General features: G+C 42.5%; 1 protein-coding gene across 1 annotated transcript in view; it reads left to right on the forward strand.

Moving 5' to 3' along the window:
• The window catches only part of MAF (MAF bZIP transcription factor), a 61,397-nt gene extending 56,705 nt beyond the window's left edge, over positions 1-4,692 (forward strand). Inside the window, exon 3 of the mRNA XM_084214950.1 lies at positions 4,562-4,692. The gene's annotated coding sequence lies outside the window, so the exon portion shown is untranslated. The remainder of the gene's footprint in view (positions 1-4,561) is intronic.
• Positions 4,693-9,163: the final 4,471 nt, after the last annotated feature.

A 9,163-nucleotide genomic window follows, 5' to 3' on the forward strand; every position in this document is an offset into this window, starting at 1 on the left:
GGGGAATTTTCTTTTTTTTTTTTTTGCATTTTAAATAGGAGAAATTTGGAGGAATATGGGCATAAGTGCAAGCAGTCAGTCAGTACAAGAACCCAAATGAATTTTAAATTGTAAAAAAAGCCCAACTAATTGCAAATACAACATATACAGGGTCAGGCTCATGTTGATTTGTATTGATTGGTGCAATGCTGGTTACATTGCATATTTCTGCTCTTCATTTAATTGATTCTAGTACTTCAGGACCAACATTTCTTACAAATATTTCTGTGGGCAGAATTCATTGTCTGTATTTAGTCTCTAATTCACAGGTAAAATGCTGACCCTTTTGCAGCCAAGGGAAGTTTTACCCTTCAATCTGAAATATCCAGGATCCTATCTGCTGATGGCAACATTCCTGAAAATCCTTTTTGAAACACACCAAGCAATAACGCGTCCAACACGAATGACAATTTATATTTGTGCAAACTTTCAGAATATCCATATGCAGATTTAAAATATTTTTTTTAGGCAGTGGGAAATGGTGCTGTAAGTACAAGACAAGATGTTGCAGCACAAAGATCATTTGCCAGTCCTGCAGTTCAGGGAGGCTGCAGCCCTGTCTCACACTCATATCCTGAGCAGGTAATATCCAGAAACACACGAGGAGGAGGAGGAGGCTGCATGATTACTGCCTCTCCCTTTCTCTGGTTCTTACAACACACTCACAGCAGTGAGACTTGCATAGCACACCATAAATCATTGCCTCATTATGCTCCTTCTGGAGGTTTGTTTAGGGCACCTATTCTAGTACTGGCTGCAGAAGATTATTTGTTCTTCCCAGAAATTCCTCTCTGGTTTGATTTGCACACAAGGAAAAAATCTCTGCATCTTATTTTTGAAATAATTTCTTAGTGTGCAGAACAATTTACATTACAGAACTGCCTAAGAAAGTAATTTCAGCAGTGTCTGGAGGCAGGTGATTTTGTTGAGAACAGGCAAAGGTTACAGAAGGTTTTTGTGTTTTTGTGACTTGTCAATATGAAGTATTAATAAATGAAACAGAGGGTCTTCCTCTCCTCCTTTCTTCCTTCCTCTCTTCTTGCCTGCTTCCTTTTTGCTTTCCTTCTTCCCTTCTTTCTTTCTTGTGTACATAAAAGCTGTTGATTCCTTACCTAGCCAGATTTTGTTTAATTATTGTAAAAGAAGCCTAAGTACCTCATTAAAATAAACATCGTAAGGTCTTCATTCACTTTTTCTGTATGTCTTTAGCCAGCCCTAGTTCAAAACTGGTACAGGAGGGCACCAGACTGATTGATAGAATAGGGATTTTGACACTTGGTTTTGACTTAAGGAGAAATTGTCCTAATAAAAGGTGTGCATTAGTTAGCCTAATTTACTAACGAGGAGCAGTATTGCTGATTTTGATAAAACAGTATTTATTTAGCCTTGCACCATGTAAATGCTGGAATAACCTAGATTGTACCTGCAATGGATTTGAAGGGCCAGAGCTGAGACTTTGGAGAGCAGGTGGGTGCACTGCAACACGGCTGGGTTTTGCTGCAGTGACAATGTGATCTAGGATCTGATCCAGGCTCCTCAGAAATCAATGGAAATTCTACCCTTGACTTTACTGGGCATTGGATCCTGCTCCAATTGTACCAGGATGGAAATGAAATTACTCCAGCTTGGGGGATGAATTTTCTGGCTTGATAGATTCAGGGTTTTGAATTGATGGGTGTGTTTGTGTAAGGGGTCCTGACTTCAGGTTTGAGTGCTTTTGACACGTGCCTTGCCATGATCCTCCCTCCTACTCACAGCTCCCTGAAACACAATAGATTTGTCTTTTGTGACCACTCACAGACATCCCAGATGAACAAGAGCATTTCATAGGTGATTGTAATGTGAAACTCAGAATCATTGTAAGCTTGCTCAAAATGTGACCTGCCTTCACACAAAAGCTCCCTAAGCTTTCTGAACCTCACAGCAAAGCTGGATGTGTTCACAGTCATAAAGAAACACAAAGCTAAGTCACTTTGGTGTGTTTTGAGGTTTCACTGCACATCCTCCTGCACCAATTGTATCTCAGAGTCCTGGGTACAATTCTCATTTGATCTTAAACTCTTACAAAGAGCCTAGGAATAGAAGATGTGCTGAGGTAAGGGCCAGAAAAGACTTTGTCTAACACCCACTGCAACCTGAGTTCCCCACAAACAATCAGGACTCAGCGAGAATTGTACCCAACTTTTTTTGATGGAAGCGCAGTGGTGACCTTCTAGATTGATTAAAGATGTGACATTGATTGACTTTGAAGGGAGCCACATCCACCCTTCTTCTGCCAAAAAGGCAGTGGCTGCAATGTGAAGCCTCAAGAATGGGGCATTGCTTTTCCAAGTACATGGAAGACATCCAAGGGTAACAGGATAATGCAGATAATGGGATAGGGTTTCTCCCCTCCTCTCCCTCAAATACCATATAGCTAGATTTTGGCTATCCAGCCTCATGCCTTAGAAGACTTTTCTCTTATAGCTACTTAAAAGATGAAATAGACAAGGAAATGAGCTCTTTTTGCAGGTTATTCAGGATGTTTGGTGGTTGAGAATGTCAAAAAGGACTGGTGATGTTGACTCTGCAGGAGTCTTTAATGGTGGTGGGGATATGGTGCTGTGAGGACTGGTGTCAGTGGAAGGGATGGTGTGGTGGGGGAAAGCTTTATTCTTCAGGCCAACCCACCCCTGAGGATTGTTCACACTGTCACTTTGGGGTGTCAAGTATGAGAGGTGCTAAAATGGTCCTATTTGCCAAAGATATAAAGTATCTTAACAATATCTGGTCTCTTTAAGGCACCTTGAGTTGGCACTGAGGAATATTGGCCTCCAAAACTACCACTTTTGAAAATCTAGGCCACTGAACCTGATATGAACTATCAGAAAGCAGAGACAAGGGAGCACTTCTGTTGGAGGATGTATAGTGGCTTGAAAACTACAAATCAAAATAATTCACCCTTTTATGTGTAAATCTCCTTCTCTTTGATACACAAATTGAAGAGCTGTCTGGTTTCCTTGTAGTTTCCATAAGCAAGGAGTGTGTGACTGCACCCTCTAGAACGCTATTTAAGTGTTTTTTAAAGTGCAGACCTGTGAAAGTCAAGCAAGTATGCTAGAACTGAGCCCACCAAACCTTACACCTAAAACCAGCAGGAAAGAGGGTCTCAAGTGCCACAGCTCCCTTGTGACAAGGGCATGCAGTGGCAAACAGTGGAGTACCAAAAGATCAAAGCACTTTTTCAGGCACAACAATAAAACGAGAGACAGAAAAACACCAGGTCCTGGTGCAGGTGTCTGCTCTTCCAAAGCAGCCTTTGTCAGGTTTGACACAGCCAGATCATGCCAAGGGGATGCAGGCAGGAGCTGCACACTGCCAGTAAAGAAACATCAGCAAATCAACCTCCTGTGTTCATTTCTGAGCTGGGAGAAAGGCTGGAGAGCCACTGCATGAAGCCCACATGGAAGGGATTACTGGGACATGCTGAACTTATGGGGAGTTTGTTGGAAAATTTCAGTGCAAATATGGAAAGACAGAGTGATGTGCTCTGCTCATATTCCAGAGTTGTTTTCCCTGGTTAAGCACCTCAATGCAGGTCCTGTGGAAGTCAATAGCTGTCTTGCCTTTCAGAAGGATTATGGCCCTAAATAGCTTCTTTAGGAAGTGTACTTTGCTTGGTGATAACACAAAGCAGAGGGTGGATGATTAACACCAATTAGGATTATTTACAAGAACCTAGAAAACAATAGGTCCATAAATCATTGTCTTATCAATTGTAGTTCCTCCTGAGTAATTCAGTCATCATTGGGCACACTGTGTTTGTTAAATACAGATCACACTGATGTTAGCTGAAGTGTGTGCAAATGTCGAAGGTACAATATGACCAAAAATAACAGCATGTTACAAAAAAAACCCCTTTTTTCAACGTTTTTATGTTCTATATTCCCAACAGTTTATGCCCAGATGTATTGAGTGAATTTAAGGCAACTGACAGTAGCCTTGTTTCTCTTGGGTTATACTTCAGCTCTGTCTACACTTGTGTCTCCTTTTGGGGTGGTTTTGCAGTAATCTCCTTCTCTCTCCATTTGTTGGGCACTGGTCCAGCTGCAGAACAGCTTCAATGCTCACATATTCCTTCCAGAGGAGAGCCAGTGGGGAGTTCTCTCCAAAATCAAGCCAGGGCTTGGTGGGACCCACTGCTCTGATCCAAGGGGCAGCCATACCACCACAAAGTCCTTCAGGGTGTCTGTCACCCTGCTTGCAAGAGGAGGGATGTCAAACTTCCTAGAGCTCCAATACCAGCCTGGAGTGGGGCTTTTGCTTTAGGGAGGGTCATCTGCTTTATGTGGCCCCCTTTTTGCTGGTGACTGGCAGCTCTTGAACCGCTACTTCTCTTTCTTCCACCAAGGCTTCTCCTGGCTCATTTTCCTTTTTGTTTAGTAACTGCCCAGTCTTCTGTAGCTGTTCTTCCTTGCTGCTGATCTTTTTTACTTCTACTTTTATCACTTTTTGTGATCCCTTTTCCAATTTCCAACCTTAGTCTCCCAGAAGACCCGGAGTGGTGATGCCTGGATGCAGACGAGATCACACTGCTTATAGATCTGCACCATGAGGAGGCCAAAAGTTCTGCAGCAGAAGGAGGTAAGCCAGGACTGCTGGTGGGTGTAAGAAGCAGAGAGCAAAGCCACGTGAGTTTGAGAAGAAGGCAGCAGCACCCCTGAGGATGGAGGCTTTGGGGCAGTGTCATGGTCCTGTACAGAAAACTTGAAGAGACACTGAAAACTTCAGGTGGGAGCACACCACCCAACCAGCTGCTTGTGTGGTTTGGTCCTTGGACCTTTGGGGTCTGCACACCAGATACTGAAAACTCTTCACTTACCCTGAATTTCCTCTTTATGGACTTCTGATGTGATAGGAATGGCACAAAAAAATCCAATATATCTTCTTCACCATAGTGTTTCCAGCCTGCTAACTTTCCCAGGACTACTTTCTGCTCAAATTACTGGAACTTAATTACATGAGGTTTAATTTCAGTTGCTTGGCCAGCTTTAAAAACATATATTCAAATTTGAACCACAAGGACAGAACTTTGGGAGCCTCTTTGTCCTCTCACTTTGGGTTAATTTAAATGAGGAAACTGTGCCTGTGAATCTCTGCTTTACTTCACCTATTCCAAGTCAGTCTCAGCTCTGGAGAGACATCCCTGACTCCCAGCAGTTTAAAGGAGAGCACAAACAACCCCTTATGTTATAGTTTATGTTTTTGACACTGTGCAAACAGTAGATATTTGTCTCCTGCTTATGCATTTTCTTGTAAATAAAATGTATTGAGACCAGAGATGGAGTTACACTGACTTTACACCAGATAATGTATTGACATTTTACAAGAAAGTGTTGTATTATCCATGCATTTCACAAGTAGATCTTACAATGTTTAATTATAACACAAAAAAGAAGTGGAAGGAGAATCAAGAGATGGACATGGAGAGAGAATGCAAAAGGACATGGATGAGAAGTGGTGGAGTTGGAGGATAACAGCACCTATCAAGGCATTATCTGAGAATTCCTATGATTAGGACTTATCTTTCTGGCTTCATTATTTCACTATAATCTGCTGTTTACCTGATAAGTAATAAATGACCTCCAAATTTTATTGCATTCACTCACTTTCTTCAGATTTTGCATCAGTTTGTTCCTCTCTTAAGGTCTTATTTCTGTTAAGGAATGAAGATTTTATGGTTTTACTGGGGCTGACTTGTTCCTCTGGTATTTCAGTGTTGTTATTTAGCTAGCAAGGGTCCCACAGAAATTCCTTGAATAACCCTTCCATCTATCACATTGGGATGATCAAGGATACATTGCAGCTGATGTCCCAACACTGTTGTGTACCTGGGGTTGGGCACCCACCTCAAACTCAGCAGATATAAAACCCTCAAAAAGCCAACAAAAGAGGGTTTTTTTTAACACTCCAACCCACTAGTGGATTATCTTTAATGGGTTGGCAGCATGCCCCTTCCTTCCTCTGCAGGAATGCTGGCCTTGCTCTGCAGCCCTGGGGTTGGGTTTTTGGTGGTTTTGTTTTATTTTAGGGGTTTTTTTTCTGTGTTACAGCATGCAGAAGAAATAAAGTGTAAGACTAATTTGTAATAGTTCATGATGGTTTTTTTTTTCCCCTGGGATTAATTTATTTACCTGCCAGGAAACAAATGTGGCAACAGCCCTCCTCTTTGGGGAGTGACCCTTGTCAGCATGGCCTTGCAGGAGAGGGCTCCTTGCATGGGCTGCCTGCTGTTTCTGGGAGCTCACAGACACACCTTCAAAGGTTGAGGGTTCAGCTTCTTCTGCGTGAGAGAGGAGAGGAAATGACCTTCACCCAGCTGAGCAGGGAACAACAGGAAACCCATTTCCCACCCCCAGGATCCGGAGCTCTGGGACCTTTTTGACAAACTGTTTGACGCTGTCAGTGTTTTTGTCAGGGTTTAGCTGCTGCAAATATATTACCAAAGTATGTTGATGATTCATGGGGAAATGGTGTATGCTGATTTAAGTGATGGACTAGCCATTCTGTAATGGATTTGAGAATTCCCAATCAGATTGTACTTAGTTTTATCAAGCAGGAAGCTGGCAGGCTGTGTTTTAATCAACTGATAGCATCTCTTGGCAATTGGCATCCAGCTAGTGGACAGAGTACTTCTCAAAGACCAGCTCACTAAGTTACAAACAGTCACAGCCACTCAGATCTCTCAGCTTTATCTCCTATTTTTTCTGTTCAGTCTGTTTCTTTCCCAAATGAAAATTTCAGCTGGAAGTGCAGGAAGATGGAACATATCTGCTTCTCTTTCACTGCTGTTTTAGGGGGAATGGATGAGGCAGAATGCATTTGCTTCATCCCTCAGAAAGCTGTGCTGAAACAAGCTCCTAAATGTAGCATAAAATCCCAGAACCAGACAAGTTCTAGGATTTGGTCCTGACACAAGTTTTTGGAGTGCTCACATTGCATAAGTGTAGTAAATCTACAATATGGGGCCACCCCAGGTAAGAGATGGCCTTTTCCCCTTTGATTAGGTCATGACTCATTATTCCATGACTCATTATCTATTGTGTCACCAAAGACATACCCAGTGTTCTGACCTGTACCAGCAGACATCAAGAATGGTTCCCTTCCCTGATAAAACTCATCAGTCTATTCATTACTTCTGGGAGAGACCAGCTCCTCCAGAGCATCTTCACTGCACAAACCCTCAGATGCCACAGCTACCTTAAATAATTCCCTACTTAGGATTCATGTTTTGTCACACTTATTGAGCTGTGGAGCCATCCACACTCGTGGAGCTGTGCTCAAGCTCAGCATCAGACCTGAGGAGCTGGTTTGTTGTGCCTGGCTCCTGTGGAGTAGTTGCTGTACTTAGCAACCCACCTCCAATATAAATATATCTGCTACTCTGAAGAGCAGGCTTTGAAAAGCACCAGAAGGGATCACTCCCCCATAAAGATTTTTTCCAACATCACAGAGCTGTTGGGACTTTCAGAGAGAAATTCTTCTCCCAGTTAAGCATCCCAGCCAGAGGGTGAAGATTTCACCACAGGTTGACAAGCTGTGGTGCAACCTTCTTCAATGGGCCATGAACCCCTGCTTAAAGTCCTGTCTGAGCTGCTCTTGAGCCATGCAGGTGTGGAGGGAGCTGGAGAGCAGCCATCCATGCAGGTGGGATTTGGGAGCCATCCGTGATGTCTTTGCACAGAGGTCCCACAGAAACGTGTGGAAAAACAGCTCTGAGAGCTGAGTGCTAAAACCACGTGGGTTTGAAACTGCTTAAACATTTGGAACCCTCAGAAGAGGCTGATGATTGAAAGGCTGTAAAACAATCATGCTCCCAAAAAGTAATAAAAATAAAAGTGAGGTGTAAGGAACAGAGAGGAGTGATTCATCGGGAAATTGTGCTCTTGAAATTGTGTGACAAATCCTGGGTGAGGGAGCAGCTGTGTGTAAGCATTTAAGGGCCAGATCCTGGCTTGTCCAGAGGAGTTGAAGATCCAATGAAGATTAGCAATGGACCTGTAGTTGAAAGAAAAATTTTAACTCCCATCTTAGATATTCTCTGTTGACCATTATCTGAAAATCAGAGTAATCACACTCTTGTTTTCAGTGTCATGTCCCATGAGGGTTTCAGCAGACAATGACTCCCAACTCAAGAAATGAAGTTTCCAATACCAGAGCCACCAAAAGGACATGTGAAAACAAAGCTGAAAAAAGTCTTCTCTCTTTAGAGTAGAAGTATACAATTTCCACAGGGTCATTTTCTGTGTAAACATTCCTATTTGTATGTTTTAAAGATTGAAACAAAAATGTATCTTCCAAACATATTCAATAAGTCAAATTTAAAGCAAGTTAATTAATGTATCTAAGCTTTATCACAGAGCATAAGTAAGTGGAAAAAATCCCCCAGCCAAATGTGAAGAGTCTAATCTTGATTTTCTCACTCTTTGAGTTCATTTATTACAATGTTTGCTCACTTCTATAAAAGCCATGCTCATGTAATAATCTAATTTCTGAGAGCATCTCTAGGGACAGGAGATCACATTACAATGTCTCACATTATGTGTCATTCAGGCAGTATCTCCCAAATCATAAAACCTTTGGAAAGGGAATGACACTTGAATAGCAGATTCCTCCTCCTTTTCTTTTTCCCTGAGCATTTTTTTTCCAGCCCAATTCTTTCTTCCTTATATTGTCTGACTTCATGTACCCAGGCTGCTCATCTCCATTCTGCAGAGAAACAGGCTGTGGTGCACATCTCCCCTTGCTCTACCTGACCACCTCATCCTGTCTCACACTGTCTTTCATACAGTTTGGGATTTTCCCTTCTGTTCTGGGCTTTCATTTGTGTCACCTCACTGCCTGTATTTTGTGCCTATAGGTTCTGCTTTGTGAACTGATAAACTGGAGCAGAGAACTGGCGCTGCTGACAAAAATCTTTAAAAAAGCCCAAGTTTCAGATCAATAGTTCCCCTGGTCTGAATAATTTCATTTCTAGCCAAAACTGTCCCAACAGAGAGACAGGACCTGTGCAGCTGCCTCTGGTGCCACCTCACAGACCCATTGTCCTGCCATCTTCATTTCTTTCAGCAGCTTCAGGGATCTT

Source organism: Fringilla coelebs (assembly GCF_963513975.1).
Source record: "Fringilla coelebs genome assembly, chromosome: 14".
NCBI classification, from domain to species: domain Eukaryota; kingdom Metazoa; phylum Chordata; class Aves; order Passeriformes; family Fringillidae; genus Fringilla; species Fringilla coelebs.